Source organism: Mauremys reevesii, linkage group 6 (assembly GCF_016161935.1).
Source record: "Mauremys reevesii isolate NIE-2019 linkage group 6, ASM1616193v1, whole genome shotgun sequence".
NCBI classification, from domain to species: Eukaryota; Metazoa; Chordata; order Testudines; family Geoemydidae; genus Mauremys; species Mauremys reevesii.
In genome coordinates this window covers 78,568,239-78,584,022 of record NC_052628.1, presented here as the reverse complement: position 1 = coordinate 78,584,022, position 15,784 = coordinate 78,568,239, and the positions used below count along the sequence as shown (strand labels likewise).

The window sequence follows — 15,784 nt, the reverse complement described above, 5'->3', positions numbered from 1 at the left end:
AAAAAGGAGAAAGTCCAGGGAAGGGTTGAGCACCTTGAGTCACAAAGAGAGAACGGAACCACAGTGTGAGCAACTGATGACAGGGGTGCCATAGGGGACAAAAGCTAATCCCCAGACCTAGTCATAAGAAGATCCACCTGCAGTGACCAGAGCCATTTAGAGGTTAACATACATGTCTAATGAGGTATTTTTTGTATTTTTTTTTTAATAAAACAGAACTTAGATTACATGAAGTAGTGTAATATTTGCCACAGCTCTCTTGAAGGGGAGTGATAGCTCAGTGGTTTGAGCATTGGCCTGCTAAACCCAGGGTTGTGAGTTCAATTGTTGAGGGGGCCACTTAGGGATCTGGGGTAAAATCAGTACTTGGTCCTGCTAGTGAAGGCAGGGGGCTAGACTCGGTGACCTTTTGGGGTCCCTTCCAGTTCTATGAGATAGGTATTTTATATATATATATAACACATACACACACACACACGGCTATTTTATAACACATGATAATATTACTTCTAATAATTTAAGACTATTGCACGTCTACTTCATAACAAAATAGTCCTTGTGCACTAGTTCTCACTTAAGTTTTTACATTAAGTCATTTTGAATAGAAAAACAGTAGAACTTATTGAAAGAAATAGTGTTTTCATTTACTCAAAACCAACATATCTAAATAACCCCAAACTTCCCAAAATCAAGTCTTCTCCAAACAATGATTACATGACAAATTTTAATCAGAAAAAGGATTTTATAAAAAAGCTGAGTGGGCTCAAAATTAGTTTTAGAATACAAAAAGACTGATTGCGTTAGTTATGGAATCATGTGACTCCATAATGGTTCCTGTTCACATCAAAGAGATCATTTCAACACCTTTAAAAGGATACAGCTGACCAAGTGCTTTTTAAGAATGTTAAGTTTGTTTGGTTTTAGCTGTATGTCAAGAGCTCATTTAAAATGAAAACAAAACATATTAGAAGCTCTAGATCAAACATTATTGACCTCTGTTAACTTGTATCCCAGATACAATTTAATATTTACTTTTATAGAAATATAAAGTGAGTTAATCACTCTTCAACTGAATGAATACTGGTAATAGCATACAAATCTCTATAGTTAGTTATCTGCCCATCAGTACATAAGTATGCAGTTGGAGACTTTCTAATACAAACCCTTCAGACTGGCATAGTCCCTTTTTTTTTTTTTTTAAACAAAGTAAATTGAACTGCAGAATATTCATAAACCGTTTTTCCAGGTGTGGTTTATTTTCTTAAATAATTTGCAAATTATAATGGCATTATCTAGGAATTACCCTTCTCAAGCCATCTCCTGTTGTATTTTAAATCCTGCCACAGTAGTGTTTCAAGGCAAAACACAGGATGAAAGCTTCCAATGGAAAGTTCACTGCAAGCTTCCAGAGTCATAGAGGTAGACACCACAAGAAGTCCTTGAGGCACCTTAGAGACTAACAAATTTATTTGGGCATAAGCTTTCATGGGCTAAAACCCACTTCATCAGATGCATCAAGTAGAAGTAGACATGCTTGCTTAAAAATGAAATGCTGTGAAATTAACTGAAAAAAGTTAATAAGGTAAACTGGGGATCAACAAGGAGCCCTGAAAGTGTCCCTTCAGATTTTTTTTTTTATTTTATTTTTAAATAAAAGTGTGTCCATTTCAAACCTGAGGGGGTTGGCACTTAAGCACAAGAACAGTTCTAGCATCTGTCTCCTTTCACCAGGCTTCATTCCTTAAACTCTTGGGTAGAACACTTTTTGGTAGTTCTTTAAGTAAAGTTTATTGTGGCTCTTGAATTACTTGAGATTTGTTGATCCCCACCTCCAAAATAGGGCCCAATCCTGTTCCCAAAGCTGCCAGTGGAGATTTGCCATAGACTTTAAACAGGAGCAGGAACAGGCCCTAAGAATAGACCTGTCTAAGTCCAATGCTCAGAACAGATCTATCTGAGAATCTGTTCTTCTTTAGAAGTTAGGTGTGCTCTGCAATTCATTTACAGAACTGGGAACACAAAACCTGTTAAAGCTGTCCACATAACACAAATAAGAGGAGATGGCGATCCATGTACGATTGTGATTCCCCTGATTTTTTGAAATTCTGATGGCATTTTTTCTGTAAGTATAGGTGCTCAGTTAAACACACAAATAGGCATGTAATTAAGGGTTCAATCCTGCAAAGTGCTGAAATTCTAAATGCTCAGACACACAAGGCAAAATCCTGTATTTCCAATTGGACTCAGCATTTAAATTGGCCTTTGTGATAAAAAAGGGTCTGCAGGTTTGGGACAATCTGAAGGATGACAAGGGGGGACAGGGAGAAGGGGAAGAAAGAGTAGAGATGGGAAGAAAGAGTTGCCAATGTAACTGTGTTTCTGTATGGGTTTAAAGTGACAGGAAGAAGTCACTTAGAAGGAGACAGCTCAAAGAACATTGTGTTTCAGACTACAGCTGATGGGACTGTGTTTTGAATGTAGAACTTATTGAGATTACGTCTCAAAAGAAGAAGTCGTATTCAGTAAAAGGATGGGAGACGCTTAGCTACAGTCACACAGAGGAGACGTTTTTCTTCTTCCAAATATAAAACCAAGATATCAGGAAGGGAGGCATGGGCTGAAAGGACCAGATTATCTGTAACAATGTTTTGTCAGCATGGAAGAAGACGCAAGTGGGTGTTTTGTCCCTTACATTACTTAGGCAGTGCTGAGAATATGTGTATTTTCATATGGTTAATATCAAGTTATCATGCTCTTTTGTTTTGTTCTGAAATATATAGTGTTCCTGGATTTCTTAATTATGTCTTCTTATTCCTCAAACTTCATGTTTAGACTACATAAGTAAATCCAGCTTTTGTTTCACCTTTACTTTTGGACACTGTTATGAATAGTTAAAATGAATATATATATATATAGGGAAAGAATTAGCCTAAATTTGATCGGTCTTTGAATCTATGCTACATTTCAAAAAAATACATAAAAGGGACTAAGGAGCTTTCACCAACAACTTAACTAATGAGGTCAAGGCAATGTAAATTATTGAAACCCCTTAGAAAAGTGCTTTATTACAAGTGGATTGTATAATAAGGGAGGGAGGCACGTGGCATCCTGTTTATTTGTATATACAATCAAACACTTAATTGCAATTTGCTACATATCTAAAATATTTGAATGGAAAAGAGATACCAGTTTAATACAGATACACATTTTCATATATTTATACCATGACTATTTTGTAGCCAAAATTAAGTTAACATTCATTGAATTACAATTTCAGTGAGAGTTGCTAGCAATGTTCCCTCTAATTTTTTCCATTTGTGTGCAGAATTAATTTTGTTATGTGCACCAATATCGAGGTCATATGAGGATGTGCACCACCAGTAGAAACAAAAAAAATTTATATATATATATTTTGCAGGAACTATCAAGAAGTAACAATAATACGAGTATGTGCTGGGAGGCACGTGTGAGAGAGAGAGAGAGAGACACACACACACACACACACACACACACACACGCTGCCCTTTTAAGTAGATCTGGCACTACCAGTCTGAAGCCTGCTTGTTCAGATACAGCAGCAGCCACCAGCAAGCTCCATCCCACTCCTGAGTCCTGCCATGTCCCACGCCTCCCACCCCATCTCTATGGAGATGGGGTACAGGAGCAGGGGACACCCTGACATCAGCGCACCCGCGCTGCACAGAAAGCAGGAGGGTCTCAGGAGCAGCTGGCCAGGGGCTCCAAGGCAGAGGGCAGGAGCAGCACGGAAGCGGGGGGAGAGGCACCTGAAGTACACAGCATCAGTTTAGGGGGAAACTTAGAAAGAAAAAAGAAAAACTGGGCACCCAGCAGCCTCTCTTTTTAAAAAAAAAAAATAAAGCAAGTGAGTGTTTACAAGTGCTTTAGAGGATAGGATTAAAATTCAAAATGATCTGGACAAACTGGAGAAATGGTTTGAAGTAAACGGGATGAAATTCAACAAGGACAAATGCAAAGTACTCCACTTAGGAAGGAACAACCAGTTGGACACATACAAAATGGGAAATGACTGCCTAGGAAGAAGTACTGCGGAAAGGGGTCTGGGGGTCATAGTGGATCACAAGCTACATATAAGTCAACAGTGTAACATCGCTGCAAAAAAAAAAAAAATTTTTTTTTTAAAAGCAAACATAATTCTGTGATGTATTAGCAGGTGTGCTGTAAGCAAGACACAAGAAGTAATTCTTCCACTTTACTCCAGTTGAGACCTAATCAGTGCAGAGTATTGTGTCCAGTTCCAGGCACCACTCTTCAGGAAAGATATGGACAAACTGAAGAAAGTCCAGAGAAGAGTGACAAAAATGATTAAAGGTCTAAAAATATGACCTATGAGGGAAGACTTAAAAAATTGGGTTTGTTTAGTCTGGAGAAGAGAAGAATGAGAGGGGACATCATAACAGTTTTCAAATAAATAAAAGGTTGTTACAAGGAGGAGGGAGAAAAATTATTCTCCTTAACCTCTGAGGATAGGACAATAAGAAAAATGGGCTTAAATTGCAGCAAAGGCAGTTTAGGTTGGACACTAGGAAAAACTTCCCAACTGTCAGGAAGGTTAAGCACTGAAATAAATTCCCTGGGAAGGTTGTGGAATCTCTGTCATCAGAGATTTTTAAGAGCAGGTTAGACAAACATCAGCCAGGGACTGTCTAGATAATACTTAGTCCTGCCATGAGTGCAGGGGACTGGACTAGATGTCCTCTCGAGGTCCTTCCAGTCTTATGATTCTATCATCAGACAACCTTCCCTGTTCCTAAGCAACAGGACTGAAAATGCTTTTGACCTTGGCTATGTTCTAGGTCCAAGAATATTGGGGGGGGGGGTTGGGTTTTTTTTTGTTTTGTTTTGTTTTTTTTAGGTAGTAGAGGGCAGAGGAAGCCCATAGCCTGTTTGGTGGAGACAGAAACACAGCCCCAAAGCTTCATACAAATTTAGTATTATGCTAGGGCTTGTGCTGTTGAGGCCTGATCCCAAGTGCACTGAAATAAGTTGAAGTTTTTTTAATGGGCTGTTGTGGATCAAGCCTATTGTGCCTATGAAACCAATATTTAACTTAAGCATCAACATGCTCTGGGATGGGGACCATAATTAAAAGACAAAGATGACTTCTTATTTTAGATGACTTGCTGCAGCAAATATTGTTTAGGGTTGTTTTGTATTGCTGTCTTACCATTTCTGTAATATATGTAGAAATAGAAATTCTTCATGATGTTTATACACTGAAAATGTTTTTTGCTGCTGTTTATGCTGAATTGTGAGTTTCAAGAGTAAAGTGCCAAGACCTTTGGACATCAATGATCAGTAAACATAAGGCATATTCTAAAACTGAGTTAGAGCACTCACTCACTCCCACCCCCGCCAACTTTGCAGTGTATTAAGAGTGATCATCTTGCTTTTTGGAAAAGCATTTTTCACGTCTTATTGTAGCACCAGTGGGGCAGCATTTAGCATCCACATTGTGCCCTCTCACCATGAGACAGCAGTTGTTCATTTTAGAATATGGTGGCAAATCTCTCTCTCTCAGACTTGAGTATTTCTACACCACCCATCACAATGTTATGTAGAGAAGTGGTTCCCAAACTGTGGTATGTGTACTACTGGTGATCTGTGAACTTGATGTTCCATCAATTCATTCACAACAATTTTTTAAGAAGGTTGTACACACACCAATTAAGCTTGGGAACCGCTGACCTCGGGCAGTCTTTTAACCTGTGATGTTCTGGAAAGCAATAGATGAGGACCATTGTACAAACTTCCTCTTTCACCATGGAACTGCAAGCAGTTTGGTAAGAGAGCACAACAATATTATTTAGATTTGCAGTTGGTTTGGCTAAGTTTATGGTAAAAAAGGCCTTAACTACTATATCTTCAGTATTATTTGTGGGTCTAAAAGAGATCCTACTCATGCACCAAATATCCTACTTCTAGATTAATCCTTACAGATGTGTAGGCCCTCTTCATGCGGCAAGAGGTAAGTACTGAAATGAAGTATGTTACCCAAAGGAAAAAGGGAGGTTAAGGAGAGAAATGATGTGTAGTAGAGCACGACGGTGTTTGCTGGGGCCAGGCCAAATGGAAAGTGGATGCATGTCAGGACTGATTAAAGAATTCTGCATTGTAAAAATATAGTACTTGATGATGCTGGTGGAATGATTGGAAAGTAATAAGAAAAATGCAGGTTTGGACACAGCATTGTTTTGTTTTAATCAGTTCTAATTCTTAAAAAAAAAATATGCTTAGAAGTAACTTAAGAGGATTAAAACATACAATTTTTTAAAAAGGGTCTCATGTAGTTAGCAAGTTTAAACTTACAAAATCTTAGACAAAATAGTAAAGTATAACAATACTTCTTTACTCTTGCATGAAAATGAAACAGTAGTAGGGATGACAGGAATACATTTTGGGGTGTTTATGAAAAGCATAGATGCTGAATTTTTCATAGTTATAACTTCTCAATATACAGAAATAAATACACGTGAAAAGCTCTCTGTCTTTAGAATTCAATGCAGTTTTTACAAATAAGTTCCTTTTTAAACCCTCATGAGAAGCATTAGTCAAACCATATTTTTTAGAAGAAACTAAAACAATATTTTCCTTATCAAGTGATCACCAAGCTAAGCCTATAATACAATGATGTTCAGCGGTTCAGGAGTCAAATTAACGTCAGCATTACCCAAAAGAGCCACAGTAGTGTGAATTTATTCTTTACTACCACACACACACTATATATATTCTCACAGCAAAATGATTCACCAAGTATTCTACAATTGGTTAATAACATAGTAAAAGCATCCTGATTGGTTGTTAATTAAATTACACAGTGTTTTAATATCAGGTGCTACGAAGAGACACGGTAGACACATTAAAGAATCACTTGTGTCTCCTGAGCCTCAGTCTGAGTATCACTGCTATAATATGAAGAGAAGACTACTAATTAAGAGAAATCAGCATTGACCTGTAACTAATAATAAAAGCATATTTGATTTAATATCCGCAGCCAATTCCACACGTGTCTCAGAAGATTTTTTTTCATATAATTTGTCCTCACCTTTAAATGACTTGCTTCTTAGAAGCAGAAATAATTAGTCACTAATAAAAATATTTATTACTATTTAAATTTATTACTATTCAATACAGTTCAGTACAACAAAATCAAATCTAGTAGAAGTCTTCCAGAAAAGTTGCAGCAAAAGGCACAACTCAGCACAGTGTTACTTTCCCTGCCAATTGCCCATCACCCTCTTCAGACACTCACTTAACCTGCTATAGGGTTCTCTGGAACTGAAGTGTTTTGCATAGCACTACAAAATGCTAAGAATCCTCCGACTTAAAGGATCAAAAATTAGTATTCCTCCCTCCTACTTCTACATGGATATACTGGGTATCAAAGGTATGAGATATTTCTGTTTTTACTTTTAGTGCATTCAGTTTTATTTCTCTGATTCAAAAGACTTTTTAAAAGATCCATTTTTGTAAGTGGGTTCCTTCTGACTATTTTAATGTGCTGATGGTGAGAGTTGCTATTTATTTATTTAAATTAAAAACACAGAAAGGATCATAGTACCAAGGATGATACATTCAACTGCAGTGGTATCTTGTCCCTACAAAATACATATTGGTATAAATAAATATTAATGAATTAGAGAGATTTCACATTGAGATTGAGGGGTTTTTTTTAAATAAAAATCTAATTTGTTGACTCATGAAAGAAAAAATAATTGGGGAAGGAGGGACAGAAATTTGCCATAGTCTTTAGACCCATCCCCAAGTCAGCTGAAGCTACAGCATATTAACCATGGAACCTGCATGATGTTTTATAAATAATATAACAAACAGATGGACAAAACTGGCAAAGTTGTTGACATTTAAGCTATTGCTGCCTCCGGGCAATATGGACTAAAATTAAGAGCTTCCTTGTTTCAGCTGTGTCTACCCTCTTAGGTTTCATCCTCCCTAATACAGGTTGGCAGCACCAAGTATCTTCGTTGGCATATGAGACACAGTAGCCAGTTGAACAAGTCACAAGGCAATGTTGAGTCAGAGTAATAAACATTCATCTGCTTGTGCCCAAGAACTGGGTCTTTTAAACAAATTAGGTTTGAACAAGAAAACACGGAACTTGCCATATTTACAAAGCAGTGTTACTTTATCAAGGAAAACAAAGTACAACTTCAAAAAAAAAAAACAGGCTTTATGTTTGATAAGCCAAACCTTAGCCTGTTGCCTAACTGAAATATCTTTTGATCATGACCTTTGTAGTGGTAGTTGCTGAATTATGGGTTCTGTTTAAAAATGCAAAAAGTACGATAAGAACTTTTCGCCTTGAGAAGTCAATAAAAACAATCTTATCATGGATTTTATTAAACAAATATAAATATCTTAAATATTTAAAAACCCGGGCAAAAGAGGAATTAGTGTTTCAATCAATTATATAAACAGAGATTGTGGCACATTTTTATTCTTTTGTATAAAGAAAAAAGCTTGCATGCTTCTTGGGTTTTTTTTGTTTGTTTTGTTTTCAAAGATAACACTTTTCAACAAGGATAAAGCGATAACTATTTCAATTCTTGTTGAGATAAACTATCAAAATCCCCCAAGCTGATGTTTGACTTGTATCACTAGGATTAGCAATGGAATGTAGATGTAATATTTCAGGATGTTAATTTGTGATTCACACTTCCAATGAAGTTGACAACAGAAGACCTACTACTATATCTGCACCAAAGTAAATCAAATACAGAGAAACCTCTGACAAAAGAAGCATTCTTTTAGTGCACCCAAAGTTTTGTAACAAACAGCAAAGCTCTGTTAAACACCTGTTGTAAAACAATATGAGGCAACCAAGTTATGCACTTTACAGGTTCTTCCTGTAATATTTTAAAATCCCAGCAGGAGATTCTTCCCTCTGGCGAATCACTACTGACTCCAAAATATTTCCTTCATGAGGATAAAATTTTGCTCCCATATTTAAAGGGAAAAAAAAAAAAGACTCAAACCTTTTCCTTATTTTGTTTCAACCAACACTGGAACACAAATACTGAAGCAGGCCTCTATGCATTTTCAATTACTATAATAATAATATTATTGTATTCTATTATTATTATTAACAACAATATTAGTAATAAATGTTTGTTATTGTAGGTGAAATGGTACAATTACCAACACAAGCAATCAATGCAACTCATGACTTCCTTTCTTCTTTAAAGAAAAAAAAATCCAGAAACCAAAAATTATTTTCCCCCCAAAAAACTCCAGGGTTAACTCTGGTTTGTTTTTAACACTTTGGAATTTAAAATGCTAATGTTAGGTGCTTCTCCCTAATTAAACATTAAACAAAAAAATAAGATATTAATAAGCTTATCAAATTGTCATTGTTCCAACATTTATCAAAAGTTCACTAGATATTCACAAAAGCTACTCCAATTCAACCCTGTTATATCTTTCCCCTCAACACTTTTCCCACAGGCCTGTGGAGGACAAGAGATTGACTTTGCAGCATTCGGAGGAGGTTAACAAATATGGGCTCTGGTGGGCAAATGCAGGAAAACAAGTTCCATTTAAACAGAACAGCCTTTTTTTCAGTGACCTCTGGGGATTGCAACAGTAATGTCATGGGGGGGGGAGATTCTGTTGTAACCCCATTTTTCATACAATTAGGGTTTCACAGGTGAAAACCAACATCTTGACCACCAAAGAATTGCAGAGAGCCAGGGCAGTTCCCAGAGCCTTTCTGTGATGTACCTCATGCATAGAAGGTCTCCTTAGTAAGTGGACATCTGCACTGGCTTCAATTTCCAAATGAGTCTCAAAAGCTAGCCCTTGTCCAGACTCTAATCAGAGAGGAACATTGGATCATTTGTTCCACTGCAGTAGCCAGGTCTAGAGCAGGGTTCATGAACATCAAGTCCCATGTCATTTCACTAACCCTCCCAATTACACACACACACACACACACACACACACACACACACAGAGGAAATATAGAGAAATCGTATTTGGAAAGCTCCCAACAGTATAGACTCTACTGAAATACACATAATAACCATGATCACAATAAAACAGAACCTTGTTATACCTCACAGAAGAGATCCCACAGGGCAGAGAAGCAATGGCCCAACATTACCCTCAGAGACTTCCCTGAAGAGTAGAGTAGAGCAACTCCATCCACACCTATTAAAGGACACAAATGTGCCAACAGAATCTCATTGTTGAAGTCTGCATATCCAAGGCAACTAACAGGGCCGAAAGACTTAGCATGGATATCATGGATAATCTTCATCTCCCAGAAGGAGATCAAGCAATACCACTAGTTCAGTTAAAATTAAGCCCAAAACCAGGCCCCAAAATTGACTGACAGATGCCATGGAAATTTGATGACCTAGAAAAAGCCGGAGTTGTCAGGCTACCACCTTCTCAATTACTTTCCTCCAAAATGCGAAACTGGGTACAGATCACACGTTAGCAAGACTGCCAGCATAGAAAGATAATTTACTGAGCAAAAGATAGGGGGCATCTGCCATCCCCCATATTCCCAATCGGAAGATGTTGACAAGCTCCACCAACAATGGAACCATATTTCCTCAATAACCTCCATCCCAAAAGGGATGTGAATACAAACCCAGAGATTTGTTGCCCAGACTGCCTCAGCACCTCGCAGAATAACACTAGCCAAAATTCAAGCAAAGGTAACTTGTTTCCCCAGGACACTGTTCTAGCTCCATGGTGAGAGACAGCTCAGCCCACTTCCATGGAATTTTCTCCTTAAAGAAAAACAAATTCTGCATAGGAAGTAGGATTCTATAACCAAGGGGAGACAGCCTGATTATCTAGGAAATAAATGATTCAGCACAATTCTACTGAGGGACAACTTATTCTAAAGGCTACAGAGGTAAAAATAAGCCAGCATGATCCGGTATGGTGTACCGGTAAGAAAGTGCTGACCGTACCGGCAAGGCTGCTGATGGCGGGCAGGCGCAAAAGGGTCAGCTGCCCCAGAGCCCGTCGATTTAAAAGGGCCCTGGGCTCCCAGCCTCCGCTACCCCAGGGCTCCAGTGGCGATTTAAAGGGCCCACAGGTCCTGGTCACCGCTGTGCCTACGGCCGGAGACCCTGGCCCTTTAAATCACCGCCGAAGCCCTGGGCGGTGCAGGCTGTGCAGCACTGAAGGGCTGCTGGCGGATTTTGACCCCCTTATTGTTTAACAGTGTGGTTAAAACAGTGATTACTTTTTTTAAGCTTGCAATTAATTGTGATTTTTTTTTTCAATCGTTTGATAGCCCTGCTTAATTCTGGAAGTCAAATCTGAGACTGCAACTCCGATGGACGAGAGCTCCTCCAGAATCCCTCCTGAAATCTTGAGGGACTAAACAAAAATTTCATATTGACAGCTCAAGATTTATTGGATACTTAACTGGAAAATGGAATATTGCTATAATCTCAGTGTGGAAAGGGAACTCCAAGAGCCCACACATTCAACAGGTCACAGACTTGGAATCAAAGTGAAATAAACTATTGCTTCCAAAGTCAAAACACAAAATCAGCAGTGCAGGCCCGAAGAAAACGAGTCAAAAAGACTCATCTTCTGCAACTTTTTCTTTTAACACTTTAAATCTCCCTTTCAAAATACAACTTCCTTCCACCCCTGAATATTAAATAAGGTCCATAAGACTGGCAGTTGAAAATACCTCGTGATAAAATACTGTTCTTCAAATGGAGATGAAGGTATCAGGGATGCTTAAAAATCCCCCCTTGATAGATCAAACTGGAACTAAAGCCTTGTGTTTCTGGGAACGATGGCAGTTGCAGGAAGAAATATGTAGTACAAAGAGTATTTTTTAGATTCTATTTGCTATGTATATTTTGCTTTTGGCTAGGAAACTTTGGGTAACTGCTGAAGACTGCATATTAAATGGAATTTAGAAAATTATAGGATAGATTTACATGCAAGTATGCATGGTTAATTTTTTTAAAATATTACAAACTTCAGCAAGAGAGAGATCACTTACAAAAAAACCTGTAAATTATATTGAATGGTATGTGGCCTCTGTAGAACTGTGTTTCAGCAGGAGAAATTGACATCATTACAGCAGCTGTGGAAGCCATGCCCTATCTAGCAACAGTTGATTGACAGGACAAGCATGCTATATCTGGCTAACTAAGAATTGGCTGGCCATTTTGAGGAGGGAAGCCAGGCCATTGTGGGGGGGGGGGGGGGAGTGGAGAGAAGAGGAGCGAAGAGGGACTGAGCCAAAATGTCAACAGCCTGATAAAGTGCGTGGGACTAAATGGCTGACTCAGGGCAATACATGCACACTGACACTCTGACTCCCTTAACTCCTCACACCATCAATCACAACTCAGATGGCGTCTCTATTTACCCAGATCTGAAACATATATGGCCTTAAAGGTTGTAAATGTGGGGGAGGGGAAAGTGTTATGTTAAATCACATTTGATTTGTGAATTTAGTGCTCATGAATGGTACCAGTCTCGGATGGTGGACAAAGTCGATCAAGCAATAAAAGGCTCACCCCCTCAGATGAGGGAGGGGCCATAGAACCCAGAATTTAATGCATTACAGGGAACAAAAATGAAAAAACAGGAATGGGGTTGCAGGTCACAGTATCAAAACAAGAAGCCACAAGAGAAACTGAGACTGCTCCCACAAGGAGTTAGAGGATGCTGTGCAGAGGATCTCTGCTTGGATGCATGCATGGATGACAGATTGGAGAAGCCAATCCAGCTTCCTTTTCCTGGAATGACCACAGTGATGAAGACGGAAGTCCATCATCACAAAGTACAGGTAGTGGCAGTACAAACTTCCAAACACTGTCCCACAATGTGCCTCCACCCTGACCACCTGTAAGAATATGGTTCTGTGTCTTTATACAATAAACCGTAGATCATTCTACCTAGGACGGCCAAAAATGCTGCCAACCACAATGACAGTTTATGTAATGTGGACAATAGTCCACTGGGAACTGTACCTAAATCAGCTACCACATCTTAAACAACATAGAAAAAACATAGAACCCTAATTCTGAAGGAAAGGCACCCAGATTATTTTGGCAAATGGCTTTAGATTTATGAGGGCAATCTCAATAAGAATGAGTTCCAGCACACAACACAGACAAGCTTTTCAAAGGGCACCTTACTGAACCTCATGGTGAATAGACGCTCATACGGTTAAAGCTAGGCAGCATTACACCATGTTGTCATTACATTTGATAGAGAGACAATAACTGAGTATAATTTAAAAACAGCTAATAGATCACAAGCTTTAATGCAGTGCTTTGCTTTCAGCTCTGCAATGCCTGAAGAGATTCTGAATTGCAAAAATAAGAGGATTCTTGTTGTCCTCCTCCAATAATTAAATATGTAACAGAGTCCAGGAACAGAATAATGGAGAGCAATCTAGAGGATCTCAGTACCATTAAATAATCTCACTTTTATAAGGTGTTTAAATAATATTCCAGTCCTAGAGAACAGACATCTTTACTGTGCACTACATTCCTGCCATTCCAACCTGTCTACAGGTTCCTGTTCATGTTCTGTCTTTTTTTTTTCCCCCTGTAGAGAGTCTCCTTCCATGAAAACATATTGCATTGGTAAATTTTACAGCAACCTACATTTTCAGATGACATGCCTGAAGTTTAAAATATTACTTGAAAAATACTTTTTATCCTTAAAAAAAAAAAAAAAAAAACCTTGAGACATAGACCAGATGGTATGGAAGGCAAATCAAAGCAGCACACGGGTTATTAAATTGCATCCACTTGGAACTCTTAACTGGCTGACAACCAATGCAGATGGAGTTCCAAATAAGCCTAAACATGCAGGGATAGAGTTCTAGGCCCTGATTTAACAGCAGCAACTCAAAACAGAAAAATACCATAGTAAATTTAATGAGGAAAGATACAATATAATTTTTTAACTGCAACAAGCAAAAACAAGTTAACACAAAAGTATACTTTAATACAACTTACAACTCCTCCCTTGATGGGGAAAATCTGAAGACAGGACACTATCCACAGTAATCTCCTTAAACAGAAAGATTCTTCCCACTATAATGTGGAGTGGGAGGGAAATTTAGAAGCCCTAAAAATATGATACTTCCTGAAATTCTCACACATGTATTTTTTCCAACAGAAGACAAAGGTGCTCAGTAAGCCTGAAAGTCAGGCCACTTTTATTTAAAAGTTTAACCCTACTACATAATGTACAGGCTTAAGGATTTCAAGAGTGCAAAAATTAGCAAGAGTTTTTCCATTGCATTCAGTAGCTGTATCAGAATATTTCATCTTTTACAAGAATAGAAAGACATAGCGTCTCCTTGTTGCTCTTCAACTCAGGTCCACAACTCTTCAGACACTGTCCACTGAGAACAGAATAGGAAAAAAAAACCTCCATGAACAAACTCCTCTCTTGTGTAGAGCCAAAGATTAGTGTAATTACACCACAATACATCATCAATTTGGCTACCCGTTTAAAAGTTGCTAGTTGGCTGAGAAGGTGCTTGCTCATATTCTGTAAGGGGCATCATGACAGCCCAAGCCAGAGTGTTCCAGGGCAATTAACAGAACAGAGCAGTTAGTAAGAGGGGAGGACTCCTCAAGAATAAGTACTTCTACTTTGCAACATGTAATTAAGAAGTACCCTATGAAATAGAAAGAGAAATCAGAATTGAAGGGAAAAAGACAAATGGGCCAGTTGAGGAGGAAAGGGAATTACAGAGAGTCTGGAGAAATGATTATTAATAATATCTAACAAAACTTTTTTCCATCTTCAAAGCACTTCACAATCAATCTCCTCCTGCTGATGTTAAGGAAGCATTATCCTGATTTTGCAGATGGTGAAACTGAGGCACAGGTGGCTTGTCCGAGGCTGCAGAGTCATTCAGTATCAAACCCAGCATCAGCAGTCAGGAGTTTCTGACTCACAGGGGATTTTAACTACTCTTGACTGGAAAGAAAAAAGAAAGAGACCAAAGCAATAGCCATCAGTAAGAGGTGATGAACGAAAAGAGCCACGCTCTGTTTTTGGTTTTGGTGTTTAATTTGAGAGACAACAACAGTGACTGGTAAAACTGTCCAAAGCTGAAAGGAAGCAAGAGACAGCTGCACTAGCCCAGAGCTTTGGAAGCGGAAGAAAGGTCAGAAAACTTGTATGCGTTTAATTACTTCTTTATTTATTTCTCCTAGTAATCCAAGAGGCTGGTAGAGGGGGAGGCACTAAAGACTGTTTTGGAACTGAACTTCTTCTTGGACTCCAGAAATTATGGCTAACTTCTGCCTTTAGAAACTGTCAGACTGAGTGCTGCCTGGTGACACCATATCCCAGAACACAGAAACAGCTGGAAGTGAACATCTCAGAACTAGATTGGCTTCTTAAAGGGTATTGAGTGTTTGAGGATTTTTTTTTTTTATACAATAGCATATACCTGCCACTTGATTAATCAGTTCTTTGACTAATACACCTGTTTTCTGGTATCTGTAAATCTACTTTTGTCGTAGTTTTTACAACTGTTTTGTTTCAAATCTGGACGGCGAGATAAGCCACATGAGGCTTCAGGTCATACACATGCATTGCAACAAGGGTGTCTCATAGATCAAAACCCATTCCTCTTCAGCTCATCTGCCATTTTGAAATACAGTCCATCAAAAATCATGAGGTATATGAAGAAACACTCCATATATGGTCATTGACAGGAATTTAAGTTTAAATGCTAATAAGGCTCTCCAAAATAACTTAC

General features: G+C 38.4%; 1 protein-coding gene and 1 long non-coding RNA gene across 7 annotated transcripts in view; one reads left to right on the top strand and one right to left on the bottom strand.

Moving 5' to 3' along the window:
- Positions 1-15,784, bottom strand: part of ROR2 (receptor tyrosine kinase like orphan receptor 2) — a 241,939-nt gene that overhangs the window by 165,039 nt on the left and 61,116 nt on the right. The gene's annotated exons all lie outside the window — the stretch shown is intronic.
- Positions 103-11,669, top strand: LOC120408093. Its single transcript, XR_005600415.1, has 3 exons — positions 103-184; positions 2,482-2,672; positions 11,312-11,669. It is a non-coding gene; the product is annotated as an uncharacterized LOC120408093 (long non-coding RNA).